The sequence below is a fragment of the Drosophila suzukii genome, chromosome Y, assembly GCF_043229965.1.
Source record: "Drosophila suzukii chromosome Y, CBGP_Dsuzu_IsoJpt1.0, whole genome shotgun sequence".
NCBI lineage: Eukaryota > Metazoa > Arthropoda > Insecta > Diptera > Drosophilidae > Drosophila > Drosophila suzukii.
In genome coordinates this window covers 5,174,097-5,193,213 of record NC_092085.1, presented here as the reverse complement: position 1 = coordinate 5,193,213, position 19,117 = coordinate 5,174,097, and the positions used below count along the sequence as shown (strand labels likewise).

The following is a 19,117-nucleotide window of genomic DNA, read 5'->3' as shown; positions in this document are numbered from 1 at the left end:
TGCAATGCCGGACCACAGGCGATGCGGAACTGCGCTGGGGTAGAGCTAACGTGGTTAGCTGCTAGTTGAGATAGTGTATTACGAGCCCTATTCCCAGATGTAGAAAGTAGAACCGCGGAGTTAAGAGGTGTGTTGATAACTGATTTATTCTTCATTTGGTACATGTTTATATACTACTTGGAACACGGAAGTTTAGTGTAATGATTAGTGAATGAGCTATATTCTAAAGTAGGTAGGTAGGTCAGGGAGTTTTGATTATGGTAGCAGTTTGTGTAGTTGGCTCGGCAGACACTGCAAAATGTGCTGACTGCATTGGCCGGTCAGTGTGCCGTTGAGTCGGTGAGACGGTGAGTTAGTGAGACATATAATATGCTGATCAGCCATTCTCATATGCAGTGGGTGCTGCTGAGCGCCTGGTACTGTTCCCAACTTGGCTACTGCTTGATTTGTTGGGTGTGGTCATGTTGAGTACCTTTGGGTACGAACATTTTCCCCCCCATTGAGGGGTACCCTCAATTAAGTCGTGATGTTGGTCAGCCCTTGACCGAATTGTATAGGAAGCACCTAACAAATCATTGACCAAGGTGGATCTTTCCTTCAACTGCGGTTTGTGATTCAGGTCCTTCACATCTTCTTGATGCTGCTTAACACTCCCCTTTGCGATAAAATTGACATTACCGTGGGGACTGAAATTGTGCCCTCGTAGCACTTGATCATTTGGCAGGTCTATGGTATGTGGACATTCTGCAACAAAACTAAGATATTTCTTGGTTAGGTTTAGAAATGTTGAACCAAAGTCAGCCTTTTTGTAGGTTTTAAATTGATGAGAAGTCGGTTCTATATTCATCGGATTTTTATCTTTCGTTGGCTCATAAGCAGCGTTCGGTCCTGCAAAATCACCTCTGCCTTCTACCAGAATAGGGTTGATTTCCGTATCAGATGAGGTTTCTTTATTGAGATAACCTGTGATTACATAACCAAGCCTAGTGCCTTGTTCCAAAGGTTTATTAGGTCCTAGTTCAAGAAGTTCACCGGTTATTACACGAGAATACACCTCAGCCCCTAAGGTTAGGTCAATGGGTCCAGGTTGCTGAAAGTCAGGATCTGCTAACGACAGTCCCTCGGGAATATTAAGATCGGTTGTAATCGGTACTGACGGTTGGTCTGTAATGACTGTGGGCATAATAAATACCTCTAGTAGTTTTTCAAACCCTGATGTACATGTTGAGAGCTTTAGTGTTGATCTAATTGCTGTTGATATCTTTCCTCCGATTCCAGATATTTCAATCGGTGACCTTTCCTTAAGAGATAGCAGATCTGCCATTCTCCTTGAGATAAGATTCACCTGTGATCCACCATCTATTACAGCGCGACATGTTTGTAATTGACCGTTTGGCCCTTGTAATGAGACCTTGGCGGTCGCGAGCATGGTATATCCTCCTACGTGGTCGTAGCCTGCAATGGTTACAGCGCCGGCCACTGGATTGCTAGTCGGTCCTTGGTGTAACAGTGAATGATGCCGTTGCTGGCAGACTCGACAAGTGGTCGGTGATCCACAGTTTTCAACCTTATGAGCTGTAGACAAACAATTTGTGCATGCTCCTACTTGAATAATGGCTTGACGCCGTGCTTTGGGGTCCATTTGCTGGATACGGCTACATGCTCTAAGATTATGTTGTCCTAGGTGACAAATCTTACAGCTCTCTACGTTGTGAACTGACTGATGGCGTAGTGTTGCTGTAGGTTGAGCGCTTATCGTCTCCAGCATGCAAGCGCGCCGTTCAATAAACGTCAGTACACTCCATAACGTTGGAATTTCCGTTGGTGCATCCGCTGAATTTTCTAGAGAAGCTAGAGACTGCTGGTCTAGTTTTCTTCTGATAAGAAAACACAGGATTGGATCCCAGGATTTTGTGCTGATATCGAGGTTTTTAAGAGTACTCATTGAGTTTTTTATAGTGTCATGTAAGGCCCTTAGTTGGCGCGAGGAGCCGTCTATAGGCCTATGGTCAATAATTTTTGCTATGGCGGCGAATACTAGTATTTTGCCGTTCTGGTACCTGGCCTTCAACCGCAACCAGGTGTCGTCATAGCCACCCTGTGAGAAGGCTGTGTCTGTCAAGACGTTCCTCGCTTCACCACGAAGCGAACTCTGTAGAATATGTAGCTTTTGACTGGCCGAATATGGTTTGTTATGTACCAATTCCACAAAGAGATCATGGAACCGTGGCCAGTCTAGATACTCGCCGTTTAACTCCGGAATGCTAATTGGCGGAAGTGCCAAGTTTAGGCTCATTGGCGCGTCGTTTTCTCGTAGCAGGTTCATTTCGTATTCCTCGTATAATGTGTGGAATTGGGCTAGCTCTGCTTCTGCCAGAGCTGCGGCCCCAGGTGTGCTATCCAATTCGTCGTGGGCTTGCCTCAGTAACGCCCAATGGAGATCCAGGTGCCTTTGTAGGGCTGGGGTGACAGTTGGGGCGTTCGAGGCTAAAGTCAATGATGACTCTAATTCGTTGCATCTTCTCTGCAACTGTCGGATCACCGTGTCAATTGCGGAATTTCCTTTGACTTGATCTCTTGTTGTGACCTTGATGTTGGTCGAAGTTCGTCTGGGGGCCTTCGGAAGCCCGCTTCCAGTCGGCATGTTGTCCAGAAAGATATTCTGATATTTTTCGACCAGCTCTTTAAGTGCTACTAATCGTGAAGAGTACTCACTTCCAGTGGGTAATGCCGCTTGCTGGACTTCTTCATCTAGGTCGCAAAACTGCTGCCAGAGATCGTTTAACTGATTTAGCTTACCGGAATAATAGCCGTCTCGGTGGCGTCGGTCGGCAGAATCCTTGCCATAATTCTTAATGAGCTGTTGGATTTTCCCTTGCAGCTCGTTTTGGGTGTCTAGTAATCGATTGTGTAAATCGATTCTTGTGTGACTTGTTTCCTCAATGAATGAAGTAGACATATTGTGTGTCTTAAAAACAAAGAATCTTGTGAAGCTGGATGCAGCTGAGTATCCTGTGAAGCTGGATGAAGCTGAGTATCCTGTGAAGCTGAATGAAGCTGAAGTTCCTGTGACGCTGGAAGAAGAAGCGTATCCTGTGAAGCTGGATGAAGCTGAAGTTCCTGTGACGCTGGAAGAAGAAGCGTATCCTGTGAAGCTGGATTAAGCTGAAGTTCCTGTGACGCTGGAAGAAGAAGCGTATCCTGTGAAGCTGGATGAAGCTGAAGTTCCTGTGACGCTGGAAGAAGAAGCGAATCCTGTGAAGCTGGATGAAGCTGAAGTTCCTGTGACGCTGGAAGACGAAGCGTATCCTGTGAAGCTGGATTAAGCTGAAGTTCCTGTGACGCTGGAAGAAGAAGCGAATCCTGTGAAGCTGGATTAAGCTGAAGTTCCTGTGACGCTGGAAGAAGAAGCGTATCCTGTGAAGCTGGATTAAGCTGAAGTTCCTGTGACGCTGGAAGAAGAAGCGAATCCTGTGAAGCTGGATTAAGCTGAAGTTCCTGTGACGCTGGAAGAAGAAGCGTATCCTGTGAAGCTGGATTAAGCTGAAGTTCCTGTGACGCTGGAAGAAGAAGCGAATCCTGTGAAGCTGGATGAAGCTGAAGTTCCTGTGACGCTGGAAGAAGAAGCGTATCCTGTGAAGCTGGATTAAGCTGAAGTTTCTGTGACGCTGGAAGAAGAAGCGAATCCTGTGAAGCTGAATTAAGCTGAAGTTCCTGTGACGCTGGAAGAAGAAGCGAGTCCTGTGAAGCTGGATGAAGCTGAAGTTCTTGTGACGCTGGAAGAAGAAGCGAATCCTGTGAAGCTGGATTAAGCTGAAGTTCCTGTGACGCTGGAAGACGAAGCGTATCCTGTGAAGCTGGATTAAGCTGAAGTTCCTGTGACGCTGGAAGAAGAAGCGAATCCTTTGAAGCTGGATGAAGCTGAAGTTCCTGTGACGCTGAAAGAAGAAGCGAGTCCTGTGAAGCTGGATGAAGCTGAAGTTCCTGTGACGCTGGAAGAAGAAGCGAATCCTGTGAAGCTGGATTAAGCTGAAGTTCCTGTGACGCTGGAAGAAGAAGCGTATCCTGTGAAGCTGGATAAAGCTTTGAGTCCTTTAGTGGGAAGGGGATTGCTTGAGTGTGATCCTTTGTTGTTAAAGGATCACGTCGGGGTCACCAATGTTTGTGCCTAACCGAAGTAGACACTTCCGGGTCACACCGCGGGACAAGGGGGTAATGAGCACTTGTCGCTGGCACGGGGACGCTTTGCTGGCAGGACGATCGCGTCGCGGCAATGGTAACGATGGTTACTGCAATGCCGGACCACAGGCGATGCGGAACTGCGCTGGGGTAGAGCTAACGTGGTTAGCTGCTAGTTGAGATAGTGTATTACGAGCCCTATTCCCAGATGTAGGAAGTAGAACCGCGGAGTTAAGAGGTGTGTTGATAACTGATTTATTCTTCATTTGGTACATGTTTATATACTACTTGGAACACGGAAGTTTAGTGTAATGATTAGTGAATGAGCTATATTCTAAAGTAGGTAGGTAGGTCAGGGAGTTTTGATTATGGTAGCAGTTTGTGTAGTTGGCTCGGCAGACACTGCAAAATGTGCTGACTGCATTGGCCGGTCAGTGTGCCGTTGAGTCGGTGAGACGGTGAGTTAGTGAGACATATAATATGCTGATCAGCCATTCTCATATGCAGTGGGTGCTGCTGAGCGCCTGGTACTGTTCCCAACTTGGCTACTGCTTGATTTGTTGGGTGTGGTCATGTTGAGTACCTTTGGGTACGAACAGCCACAAAAGGGAAATTTTTGGCAAAACGATAATCATAATAATAATCAAAAGCAACAAGCCGTCGAGCCAATGGATGTTGACCCATCGATTCAACTCCAGAATAAACCTAGTTATAATCGATAGCCGAATAATAATTGGCAGGCAAATAATAATCGAGGTAGATACAATAATAATTATAATCAAAATATAAATCGATCAAATTACTATCGCGCTAATCAAAATAAAGAGCAAACTCAAGCTCAGAAAAGGGAACCAGAAGGAACAGTAAATTAGCCAGCTAATAAAGTAACCAGATTAAACAATATCAACGAAGATCATTTTTTAGACCAGACCCCTACAGGGCAATGCCCTATTTAAATAGGACAGACCGAAAAACCAAGAAGCAGTTAAAGATTTTAATAGATACAGGAGCCACTGCTTGTTATATAAAAAAGGTAATTTTCGAAAATAAAAATGAGTTATCAATATACAAAAAGGTAACTACAGTTCATGGGTATTCAATTATTAGGTATTACCATATTATAAATATATTTGAAACAAGACAATTATTTTATGAAATCGAAGGATTAGAATCCGATCTGCTAATTGGATTTAATTTATTAAGAAAAATTGGAGCTATAATAAATATAGAAAAGGGAGTCTTGGAATATAAAGGGAAAACAGAAAGTTAAAATATTATGACAATGAGGAAAAAAATGAAATAAGTTTAATTGAAGAAAATAATATTCTTCCGTTAAAAGAATTTATTATAAAAAAATATTTTGATGAAAAAATAGCGAAAACACAGATTCATTAAATAATAAATAGTGAAAAAAGCTTGGGAAACCAAAATCCTGAGAGTGCCGACGAAGTAAATACCGTCAATAAAAATACAAATATCTTGGGAATTCACAATCCTTAGAGTGCCGACGAAGTAAATACCGTCAATAAAAATACAAATATCTTGGGAATTCAAAATCCTGAGAGTGCCGACGAAGTAAATACCGTCAATAAAAATACAATTATCTTAGGAATTCAAAATCCTGAGAGTGCCGACGAAGTAAATACCGTCAATAAAAATACAATTATCTTGGGAATTCAAAATCCTGTGAGTGCCGACGAAGTAATTACCGTCAAAAATCAAATAAATAAAAATCGTTTGAAATATAAAAATTTCAAGCCCGCCGTCGTTGAGGTATCCGACAAACAACAGATAAACAATATAGGTACTGATCAATTAGACGGACTAAAGGAAAAAATAGTTCTCTATATTGAAAAAGAGCATTCAAAGATAAATATGCAAATTCCTTTTAGAACAGACATAAAGGGGGAAATAAATCTTATTCACGACAGGCCAATATACGGGAAACAATATCCGTACGTTTTTTCTGTCACCGACTTCGTGAACAGCGAAATCAGTAGAATGTTAGCAGAGGAAATTATACGGCCTAGTCGAAGCCCTTATAATTCACCAGTTCTGGTAGTACCAAAGAAAGGAGAAAATCAAGACGGAAGCCGTAAATTAAGACTCGTCATTGACTATAAAAAATTAAATGAAAATACCATACCTGACAGGTACCCAATGCAAGACCCATCAGTAATTCTATCTAATTTGGGAAAAGCAAGATATTTTTCAACAATAGATTTAGAATCAGGTTTTCATCAGATATTAATGAAAGAATCTGATGTAGAAAAAACATCCTTTTCAATAAATAATGGAATATACGAATTTTTAAGAATGCCATTCGGACTAACAAATGCACCAAGAATTTTTCAGAGAGCAATGGACGACATCCTAAGAGAACAAATAGGGAAAACATGTCATGTCTACATGGACGACATTATAATATTCTCAAACTCGATTGAACAACATTATAAAGACTTAAACAAAATTATAAATATATTATTAAAGGCAACCATGAAAATCTCTTTGGAAAACCAAAGTTTTTTAAACGCGAAACCAGTTTTCTAGGATACATCGTATCTTATAACGTCATCAAGACAGACCCAGAAAAAATTGACACCATAATTAAATATCCGCTTCCAAAAAATATTCGGGAACTAAGAAGTTTCTTAGGCCTTACGGGCTATTATAGAAAATTTGTTTTAAATTACGCCTCTATAGCCAAACCTCTAACAAAATATCTTGGAGGTCATAATGGCAAAATTTCAAAAAGTATGTCAACAAAAATGTTAATTCAGCTGGATGACCAAGCTGTTAAAGCTTTTAACGAGCTGAAAGAATTAGTTCAACCGGATTATAATAAAAAATTTACCCTGACCACCGACGCTTCGGACGTCGCAATTGGTGCAGTATTATCTCAAGAAGGTAAACCAATTACTTTTATTTCAAAAACCTTGACTAAAACGGAACAAGTTTATGCAACTAATAGGAAGGAACTTTTAGCCATAGTATGGGCTCTTAAAAATCTAAGAAATTACTTATACGGAGTGATTGGAATCGAAATCCAAACCGATCATCAACCATTATCTTTCGCAATCTCTGATAAAAATCCTAATATTGAAATGAAACGCTGGTACTCCTTCATAGAAAGTTTCACTCCCAAAGTCATTTATAAGCCAGGTACAACTAATGTAGTTGCAGACGCCTTATCAAAAATTCAGATCAACAACTTAACTGACAGTAACGAATCGGTCTCAGATCAAAACACTCAGCATTCAGCAGAGAGTAGTTTTGAGAATGTTATATAAGAAACCCGTAAACCCTTAAACCAGTTTAAGCAACAATTGCTATTAGCAACGGGGAGGTATACAATACATGAGTCAATTAATATATTCGAAAATACCAGACATATAATAGAATTTGACACTCCCGAAAATTTGGTATCAATCTTAAGAGAATATATTCCTCCTAATTTAACGGTAGGTATTCATTGTACTTTAGAGAACTTTTATAGAATTCAAAAACCACTTAAAGGTAATTTTGTGAATAAATTTTTGTATACAAAAATATTTGTCCAAGATGTAGAAACTCCTGAGGACAGAGCACTTATAATCGAAGAAACACATTGCAGAGCACACAGGGGACTTGACGAAAATTATAAACAAATCAGTAGATTGTATTATTGGCCAAACTTACTTACAAAATTAAAAGAATATATAAAAAATTGTAAAATTTGCAATGAAAACAAATATAACAGACACCCAACTAAAATTCCAATTGGAGAAGCCCCAATCCCGAGTAAAGAAGGCGAAAATGTACACATCGACATATATTACGCGCAAAGTCTAACTTTCATAACTTGTATTGACGCTTACTCAAAATTTTTAGTAGTAAAAGAAATCCAAAATAAATTAAATATCGAAAACAAAGTAATGGAACTTCTTCAACAATTTCCACAAGCCAAAGTAATAATGACCGATAATGAACCAAGCTTTACCTCGGCCCAATTTAAATCTTTTGCACAAAGGTGCGGTTTAACTTTACATTACGCAGACCCGAGGCACAGTACCTCAAACGGACAAGTTGAAAGGGCACATTCTACACTAACAGAATTAGATCGATGCATTAAAGAAGAATTTAATCTAACCGACTATTCCGAAATAGTAATAAGAGCCGCTCAAGAATATAATAAGAGCATTCATTCTACAACGAACCAAAAACCTTTTGACGTACTATATAATAAAATAGAGCACGATAACATTCCTCAAATTTTAAAAAATACACAAGAGAAAATGTTAGAAACACATAATGAAAACAGAAAAGAAAAAGTATATCATGTAGGACAGGTAATTTATGAAAAGAAACACGGGGAAAGAAATAAACTTAAAACTAGATATAAAAAACAAGTAGTTAAAGAAAATTTACCTAACAAAATAATAATCAACAATAGAAATAGAATTATCCACAAAGATAATATAAAATTCTAAAAATTTATATGTTACTTTTTTTTCCTTTTCCAGAAAATGTTTTATCAGGTGCTCATATTACACCTTATTTTATTAACAAAATCAGAAATAATAGACTATACAAGTCACGAGTATCTTTTATTCAAGGACAATAAAGACGTATTGACGTACGATTCATACGAAGAATTATTCCACGTAACTAACTTAAGTTTTTATAAAGAAATAATAAAATTGGAATCAGATAATATAAAAAGGGATACTAATAAAAGGTCACAATGGGAAATTAAATATGACATAGAAGTAACCGAATTAATTTTATCCCAATTAATATCAACTAGGTCAAAAAGGGGGATAAATGAGATAGGCACTGTGTGGAAATGTTAAAAGAAATATAATCTCTTTCTGATGATTTTAAAAATGTTTTTATTGATCAAGATTTACCACTGCGAAAACATCGCTTACGATTATTAACATTTGATCTGCAAAATTTAATTGACACAATCACACTAGCAAAAATTGACGTTTTTAATACCAAAATATTAAACAATGATGACATCATGGAAATATTAAGACATGAACAAAAACCAGTAATTATCGCTGACCTAATGGACATCTCTGTTTTTAAAATCGCACTGCATAAATAACTTGTAATAATTTATATAAAATACCCAATAATAAAAAACAGATGCGAAATATATTACGCTAGAGCGATTTCCCAAATCGATGGGAAACTAGTATTAAGCAATCAAGTCGCAAAATGCGCAAATATGTTTTATGAAATGTCTAACTTTAAGAGCGAACTTTTTAATAATTATTGCACTTTAAATAATGAAAAAACTTGTTTTACCCGCTTATTAAATGGCGAGAAATCCACTTGTAAAAAAATAAGAGAGAAAAATAAAAAAATAGACATCATACAAAATGGTGCCATTCTTATAAATGATAACAATATTGGGAACAACTCTCATTCAAACGGTTCATTTTTGATAACATTTAATGGTACAACCGAAATTAATAATATTTCTTATACCAATTTGGAAAACAAAATTCTTTACTACTTAACCACGAACCACTTCAAAAATTATGAAATATTCGATTACATATTATCAAATAACTCAGAACTTTCTTTAGATAATATAAACATTTTAAATCCTTTCATTAAAATTAATAATACCAAAATATCTCTTACCTTTATATTATTAATTTTAATCATTATATATTTGATTTTTTTACTTATTATAAAATACAAAAATGTCATATTATTTATAACCAAAAAACAACGGCCAGAACCAGAAAAATCTATTAACCAAGAAAATTTTTTAACAGAATTAAGAGATCAATTAAATGAATTTCAAATTGAATCGGGACGATCCATTTTAGAAGGGGGAGAGTTATCCAACCCGTGAAACGGTTCCACTTATGGAATTTATAAACAAATTTTTGAATTCAATCTCAGCTATGTTACCCTTGCCTTCAGCGACATTGCCTTTGCCTTTGTTTAAGATTCTGCCTTTGCCTTTGCCATTCATTTCGAGGGCCGCGCTTGACCGTCCTGCTAAGATAAATAAGCCAATCGTAAAGTAAACACAAGCTTCCGTTCGAAGCCCAAACTTTTCCGTTCAAAGCCCACAGTATTGCGTTCTAAGTTCAGAACATATTGCGTTCCGATTTTCAATCAAATTGCATCGGTCAGCATAATTTCATTTCACAATGAGATGCGACAGTTTCAGCATAAGCTTTTATTTTAAACAAAAATTAAAGTTCTGGAAGCTTAAGAAAAGGAAAGCTTCTGGCCGAGGTTCATTGGAGAATTTTTTAGAATTAAGATTCAGTCCTATTTTACCCGAGACCGCGATCGGTTCACAATTTTTAAAAAGTGTCTTGTATTAATTCAGTTTAAGAATAAAGGTTTATCACCCAAGTTTTAAAAATTAAAAATAAATTTTTCGTAATTCATCTATTAACGACGAATTTAATTTGCATACTTTGAGAACGTGTCAATAACGGTCAGTAAATATCTAAAACCCTTCTTTTCTTTCCAAAACGGTATCATTTCAACTAAATCAATTTGCCATGTGTCATTTATCCCTTTTTGAACGAACTTTCGCCGTATAAAGTTTTTTCGCGCTGCCTTATGAATTTTATCGACAACTTGTTGTTTGCTCATCTTAAGGTGTTGATTTATTAGTGATATATATACCCGTTACTCGTAGAGTAAAAGGGTATACTAGATTCGTCGGAAAGTATGTAGCAGGCAGAAGGAAGCGTTTCCGACCCCATAAAGTATATATATTCTTGATCAGGATCACTAGCCGAGTCGATCTAGCCATGTCCGTCTGTCCGTCTGTCCGTCTGTCCGGATGAACGCTGAGATCTCGGAAACTATGAGAGCTAGGCTATTGAGATTTGGCGTACAGATTCCTGAGCTTCTTACGCAGCGCAAGTTGGTTTCAGTAGACTGCCACGCCCACTCTAACGCCCACAAACCGCCCTAAAATGTAACTCCTACAGTTTTGATGCTAGATAGAAAATAAAGTGCGCGGCTAACTTATTCTATTGAATAATGAACCCTTTATCCATTTGTCCCATTGACGGGCAAAAACCTTTAAAGATCTGTACATCTTTATTTATCTCTTTCAAAGAATATGAATTAGCTTAATAAATACCTATAGATTGTCCCAAAGAAACTTTTCCGTTTTCAGTCCAATGCTCTCAAACCAAAGTAGTTAGGACAAGCCTTGACACTAGAGCAGTGGTCGGCAGCGGCCTATCTAGTGAGCATAGGGAAGTGTTCTGCCCATCCTCTGCTCGCTCACGTATAACGTACATGTTCGTTTGACTTCGGCATGGGTCTTCGGGTCATTTTTTTCTCAACTTCGGGGCGCTTTTTTGTTGCTGCGGCAGAGGATCTCAGTGCAAAGCAGAGAAACGTCTCGCTTCAGCACGCCGCGCGCAAACTTCGTGTTTGTTACACTCACACTAATGCAAGGCAAACTTGTGATGGTATGTGTGTGCCGACCACTGCACTAGAGCCAGAAAACGACATACATACATACATATGTATTTATGCATGTGTGTGGACGTAAAAAATTGCAATCTAATATCCGCGGAAAATAGAATTCTTTCAAACAAAGTTATTCAACCAAATATTTTGAAACACAGAATGTGCCTTAAAATTGTGTATGTTTAGCAAGCATACATAAATATAAATGTTTTTTGTCTATTTTATGTGTTGCTTTCTCATTCTTGGCGCTGGCTGAAACAAAAGCAGAGCCGAGAAATGAGAGCAAGGCCTTTTAGTACCTCCTGACCTTGGTTTTATTATGTCAGTGTAAATAAAAATCAATCCATTTTCAGGAATATTCGTTTGAACGGATACATTTTTATACCTAAATGTTTCAGCATTTACAAGACTAACAAACTCGTTTTCTTCAACGACATTTTTATCTTGGTTAGGTGTATATTTAATGTAATTATTCAAATATATGTCTGAAATACCGTCTTCCCAATCATCGTTCATGTCTTCTGGAATGTTAACAATGTTTGTAAATGCACACTTTACGTTGTCAGGAAATACATTCATTGAGTCATTACTTAACAATGTGATAAAAATCTCATTTAAATAACCCATATTTGATTTTTATGGAAGTTAATGATAGGAAATCCAATTTAATTTATTTTTACCAGTACTGAATTTTTTGTTCTAACCGATCGCATTAACCTTTCACGTCCTGTTACATATTTAAAATTTTGATAAGGTAAAGTTTCCGTTTTCAATTTTTGTAGTTTTGCTTTGAATTTGCGTTGTCGTTCATTAAGCTTCACTTTGAACACTGGTTTCTCTAATCCTATTTTCTTTTTATCTGTTTCACTATCTAAAAAAGAGGTATCACTCACTTTTCGTTTATCTGATACAACATTTTCTTTTTTATTTGAACTAAAATCCTCATTATCACTTTCAGGTGGTAAATCGGGAAACTCAAATTTTTCCGGACGTGAGTGATCGTACTTTGATGTTGATTTTGATGTGCTGGGTTTTATATCTGTGGGAACCCGTGTCAGCTGATCGGGATTCGAGCCCAACACTGGATACATAAACTCACCACGACGCGTGTTGAATCGCGTCGTATGTTGAGTTCAAGAAGGAGTCGACGATAAGCAACGAAAGCGAGCGGTAGCGAGCAATAGCGACTGTTTAATAAAAGTTATTAAAACTACTATACACGTGTTATTACTGGAGTATTACATTGGCGACGAGGATTAAAATCTATTACTGACGGATAAGAAAGACTACTGAGTATTAATAAAATAAACGACCGCTGCCAACGAATGCAGGTAAAGAAAAAAAAAAAGTGCATAAGCTGGAAAAGGGAATAGAGATACATACATATATGTATGTATATATATTCCTGCACGTGCAGCGCTCATGTATGTGCGAAATGTACATGCGATGTGTAGTTGTATGTAAATGTGTGAATATGCAAGCTTGGTACGCCACAAAACGAATAAGTGGGTAAAACGTCCGTTCATCGAGAGCCGATTAAATTCAGGCTGATGAAATAAAAAGAAAAGAAGAGACAAGAAAAAGGAAACTGGAAAAGTTTCGATCACGTCCGTTCATCGAGAGCCGATTAAATTCAGGCTGATGAAGGAAAAAAAAAAAAAAAAAAAAAAAAAAAAAAAAAAAAAAAAAAAAAAAAAAAAGAAGAAAAGAAAAAAAAAAAGGAAAGAAGAGACAAGAAAAAGGAAACGGGAAAAGTTTCGACCACGCCACGAAAAATAGGTTGAAGCAAGTGTGCGGATTAAATTCCTGCAGATCTAAAGAGAAGAAACACACCACGAAAAGAAAAATAAGAAAGAGGTGGTGGTAGATGAGAGAGAGATGTAAGTGCAAAAGCGAATGCAAAAAGGCATAGCAAAAGCGCATGTTTAAGAGCGTGGTGGAGTTGAAAATAAAGCAAATGATAATAACAACGAATTGTTATTATTGGAGCTGAAAAAAAAAAGTTGATTGTTATTATTTTTCTTGAATTTCAGTAATCTACCGAAATGGCGGAGCTAAAACCATTTCTATTTCAAGCATTTGACAAGGCGTTGTGGAGAAATGAGTGGGAGACATGGCTGCGCTCTTTTACCATCTACATAGAGTCGGAGGAGATAACGTCTGTGTACAAAAAGCGAAATAAGTTGCTGCACCTGGGTGGACCGCAGTTGCAGGCAGTGGTGTACAACTTACCCGGGGCACTTGTTGCGTTCGACGAGGAAGCCAATAATGACATTTTTACACCTCTAGTGGAGAAATTAACCGAGTATTTTTCTCCACAACGGAACTCGGTTTTCGAGAGGCACCTTTTCCGGACTATGGTTCCTGTGGAAGGTGAAGGCTTTACCGAATTCTTAATGCGCTTGCGTCGACAAGTTGCAAAGTGCTCTTTCGGCGAAACCAAGAAGGAAATTGAGGAGATCTGTCTCAAAGACAAAATCATAGATGTCTGGGCGCCGGTGGACTTAAAAAGGAAGCTCTTGGAGAACGAATTTACTTTAAATGATTTTGTAAAGATGTGTCACATTGAAGAGCAGGTTAACAGGCAGACAGAGACGATGGGTGCAGCTGGCCAACAAAGCACAATTCAGAGAGTTTCACATCAAAAGGCACGAAACCCTGATACACTGCAAGAATGTGGTCGTTGCGGGAGAAAGGGACATAGGGAGAACAGCCCAGATTGCCCAGCACGAAGCGCCACATGCAGGAAATGCTCAAAGATTGGACACTTCGCACGGAAATGCAAGACCAAAATAAGAGCAGGCAACCACGACGCGGACGGGCCTTGGGCAAAACGGCCACGGCGTACAGACACACACATCAGGCTGGTTAATTGTGAGTGTGTGCACGACGGAGAAAAGTCAGCAAACTCTGATTGTTTTCGAGTAGCCACCAAGGGGAATAATGACGAGATTATTCCATGCAAAGTCGGCGGCAGGACAATGGAAATGGTTATCGACTCTGGTTCCAAACACAATCTATGCAGTCAAGCAGATTGGCAGAAACTTATCGACGACCAGGCAACCATTTTCAACATGCGCACTAAATCATCGAACCAGTTCCGTTCTTATGCTTCTGATCAACCTCTCAAAATATTAAGAGTATTTGAAGCTCCGATAAGCGTAAAAAGGGACCCGGAGGTAATTGCTACGTTTTACGTCATAGAAAACAGCAGACAATCACTACTAGGATGTGACACTGCGATACAACTCAATGTTTTAAAACTAGGGTTAAACATAAATCGAGTTGAGCAGATTGGGTCGTTCCCCAAATGGAAAGATGTTCAGATAAGGCTTTCAATTGATCCAACGGTGGTGCCTGTCAAACAACCCATGAGGCGAGTCCCGACGGCGCTGGAGCACAAGGTAAACGCAAAACTAGAGGAAGCCCTAAAATTTGATATTATAGAGCCGGTAACTGGGCCGAGCGCTTGGATATCGCCAGTGGTCATCGTGTTTAAAGAATGTGGAGATATTCGAATGTGTTTGGACATGCGCAGAGCCAATAAGGCCATAAAAAGGGAAAATTATCCTCTTCCGACGTTCGACTCATTGATGACCAAATTGAAGAACGCTAAATACTTTTCTCGGCTTGATCTAAAGAACGCCTATCATCAACTTGAGCTTGACGTTGCGAGCCGGGAGATAACGACATTCATTACACATCGTGGGCTGTTCAGGTATAAGAGGTTGCTATTTGGAGTGAACTCAGCTCCGGAGATTTTCCAGAGGCTTATGGAGGAGATGCTGGCACAGTGCCCAAATGCCATAAACTATATTGACGATGTTATAGTTTTTGGCAATACCCTCGAGGAGCACGACATGGCGCTGAGCGCGGTGAAAGATGTTTTTGTGGGCCGTAATGTGATGCTCAACGAGGAGAAGTGTGTTTGGCGGACAACTAAGCTGAAATTTCTTGGTCATATCCTCTCTGACAAGGGGATTGAGGCGGATCCAGGCAAGATTGAGATAATACAAAACTTTAGAGAACCCAAAAATAAGGAAGAGGTCCGCAGCTTTTTGGGTTTGGTCACGTATGTTGGAAAGTTTATACCAGACTTGGCGGATACGACAGAGCCATTGAGAGGATTGCTCAAATTGAACGAGAAATTCATATGGGGTGAGGCGCAGAAGTTAGCTTTTAAACAATTAAAGGAAAAGGTTTCAGTAGTCCCCATGCTGTCCTATTTTACCTTGACTGATCGGACTAAGTTGATTGCGGACGCTAGTCCGGTAGCGTTAGGAGCGGTATTGGTGCAACTAGACAAAGATAAAATTCCCCGTATTATCTCGTTCGCCAGCAAGAGTTTATCGGAGGTAGAAAAAAGGTACTCTCAAACAGAAAAGGAAAGTCTCGCGTTAGTCTGGGCGGTAGAAAAGTTTTATTTTTATTTGATCGGATTAGAATTTGACCTAGTAACAGACCACAAACCTCTGGAGGCTATATTTAAGCCCACTTCCAGACCTCCAGCCCGCATCGAAAGGTGGCTTCTACGCCTACAATCTTACCGTTTCCGAGTCGTGTATAAGCCAGGAAAAGAAAACATCGCAGACTCATTGTCGAGACTGTCCCAGGAAACCGAGTCAAACTCATTCGATTGGCAGGGGGAGAAAAACATTTTTCATATCGTCTCAAATTCAATTCCAGTTTCGTTATCAATCTCAGAGATAGCAGAAAGTAGTACTCATGATGAGGGGATAATGGATGCAATGACGTGCCTAAAGGAGGATTCGTGGAAGCTAGCTACATCGAGTCCATTCTATCCGTTTCGATTTGAAGTGTCGACGCTCGGTAATTTGCTGCTAAGAGGAACAAAGATAGTGATTCCGAAAAATCTGCGACGGAAAGTGTTGGAGTTAGCACATGAGGGTCACCCAGGCGAGACTGCAATGAAGCGGCGACTCCGATCGAAAGTATGGTGGCCACGAATGGACAGAGAAGCTGAAGAGTTCGTTAAAACCTGTCGTAGCTGCATTTTGGTGTCTGCTCCGGTACGTCCGGCCCCAATGAAGAGGCACTCGTTTCCAAATGGCCCATGGAAGTGTTTGGCAACCGATCTGTTAGGCCCGCTACCAAACGGAGAATACATTTTGGTACTAATCGATTATTACTCTCGATATATGGAGTACAAAATAACGAGGAGCATCACATCAAAGACTATAATAAACGAGATGGAGGAAATTTTCGCAAGGCTAGGTTTTCCCCAAACATTAACAGCGGACAACGGTCGCCAGTTTATAAGCGCGGAATTCAAAGAATTTTGTACAACAAACGGGATCGAGTTGCGTACAACTCCTCCATATTGGCCACAAGCGAACGGCGAGGTGGAGAATATGAATAAATCGCTGGTTAAACGTCTCAAAATCGCATATGCGAGTAGAAGTAACAATAAGAAGGAGTTGCAAAAGTTCGTTCTTATGTATAATGTAACACCGCATAGTACAACGGGTGCAGCTCCAACCCAGCTGATGTACAATCGGACGATTCGAGATAAAATTCCCGGAATTGAGGATATTTTGGATCAGGATGTGGACTCGGAGGAAAGAGATAAGGACATGTGCCAGAAAGAAAAAGGGAAGAAGGTAGCAGATGCAGCTAGAGGAGCAAAAGATATTCAATTAACTGTAGGTGACAGGGTTCTAATTAAAAATGTTATTATCCCCCACAAGCTAACACCAACGTTCGATCCAACGGTTTACGAGGTGACCAGCAGAGACGGTGATGTGGTCCAGGTAACCGGAAATGGGAAGTCGTATACCAGGAACGCCAGTCACCTCAAGAAAGTCGAATCCTCTGCTGCAGTTCAGCCAGAGAAGGGCCAGTCCCCGAAAAGGACTGATGAATCATTCCCGGCCAAACCAATTGACGCGGAGCTCACCTCACAGATGCCACAGGGAGGTCTAAAACTGCGTCTGAAAAAAAAAGGAGAGATGTGGGAACCCGTGTCAGCTGATCGGGATTCGAGCCCAACACTGGATACATAAACTCACCACGACGCGTGTTGAATCGCGTCGTATGTTGAGTTCAAGAAGGAGTCGACGATAAGCAACGAAAGCGAGCGGTAGCGAGCAATAGCGACTGTTTAATAAAAGTTATTAAAACTACTATACACGTGTTATTACTGGAGTATTACAATATCAATCCAATCAGTGGTTTGGGATTCAATTGTTTTGGTTGTAATAGGATTCGCTTTTTGTTCATTTTGAAAATTCCATGATTTATTACGTTTTTTATTTTGATAGTAACTTAATTCTTGACGAATTTTGATCCATTTATCGAAATCACTTATTTTGTTATTATTTAATATTGGTAAAAATTTTATATTTATTAATTCATTTCCTCTATCATTGTTTATCAATTTCTGATAGCTGTTAGGATGCATTAAAATTACTTTGCTTAAATTATGTTTTTTCTTAATCATTATACCCGTTACTCGTAGAGTAAAAGGGTATACTAGAATCGTCGGAAAGTATGTAACAGGCAGAAGAAAGCGTTTCCGACCCCATAAAGTATATATATTCTTGATCAGGATCACTAGCCGAGTCGATCTAGCCACGTCCGTCTGTCCGTCTGTCTGTCCGGATGAACGCTGAAACTATGAGAGCTAGGCTATTGAGATTTGGCGTACAGATTCCTGATCTTCTTACGCAGCGCAAGTTTGTTTCAGTAGACTGCCACGCCCACTCTAACGCCCACAAACCGCCCAAAACTGTAACTCCTACAGTTTTGATGCTAGATAAAAAATTTTAACTGAAATGTATTGTTCTCATCAATACCTATCGATTGCCACGCCCACTTAAACGCCCACAGACCGCGAAAACCTGTGACGCCCACAATTTGCATGCTAGATAAAAAATTTTAACTGAAATGTATTGGTGTCGTCAATACCTATCGATTGATCCAATAATAAATTTGCCACGCCCACTCTAACGCCCATAACGCTTAAATCTGTCTACCGCCGGTAGGTTGCGCATTTTAATCTCGCTTTGCTGCTTGCATATCTCCATTTCCCTTTGAGTAACGGGTATCTGATAGTCGAGGTACTCGACTATAGCGTTCTTCCTTGTTTTTTAATAGTTTTCCAAAAATTCCAGAAAGCAATGAAGTTATTAGAATCGGTAGAAATCCCCCTTTTTGAATAAGGACTTTTCTCTTAGAGTTTAATGTACGCTTTGGGCACGAAAGGTAGCGCAATGCATTTTTATACTTTTTTAGAGCATTAAGATGGGATTTAGTAACTTTATGGTTTCCCTGTAATGTGTTCAATACAATCTCTATTACTGTTTTTACCAGGTCACTATTACTATTGCTTATAATTGCCTTACGTAGTCTATTGTCGGCCTTTTTGAGCACATACAATAAATGTTTGTTCGCTTTCAAGCGATTTAGGCTTTTTTTGTAAACCATTTTCATTTGAATAGCACACAGAATATTCTGAATTAAAAAT

The 19,117-nt window shown here is 39.3% G+C and overlaps 1 long non-coding RNA gene across 1 annotated transcript; it reads left to right on the top strand.

Moving 5' to 3' along the window:
• The first annotated feature begins 12,669 nt into the window (after positions 1-12,669).
• LOC139353544 (uncharacterized) lies at positions 12,670-17,774 on the top strand. The gene is made up of 2 exons (XR_011604851.1): positions 12,670-12,962; positions 13,665-17,774. It is a non-coding gene; the product is annotated as an uncharacterized lncRNA (long non-coding RNA).
• The last annotated feature ends 1,343 nt before the right edge of the window (positions 17,775-19,117 follow it).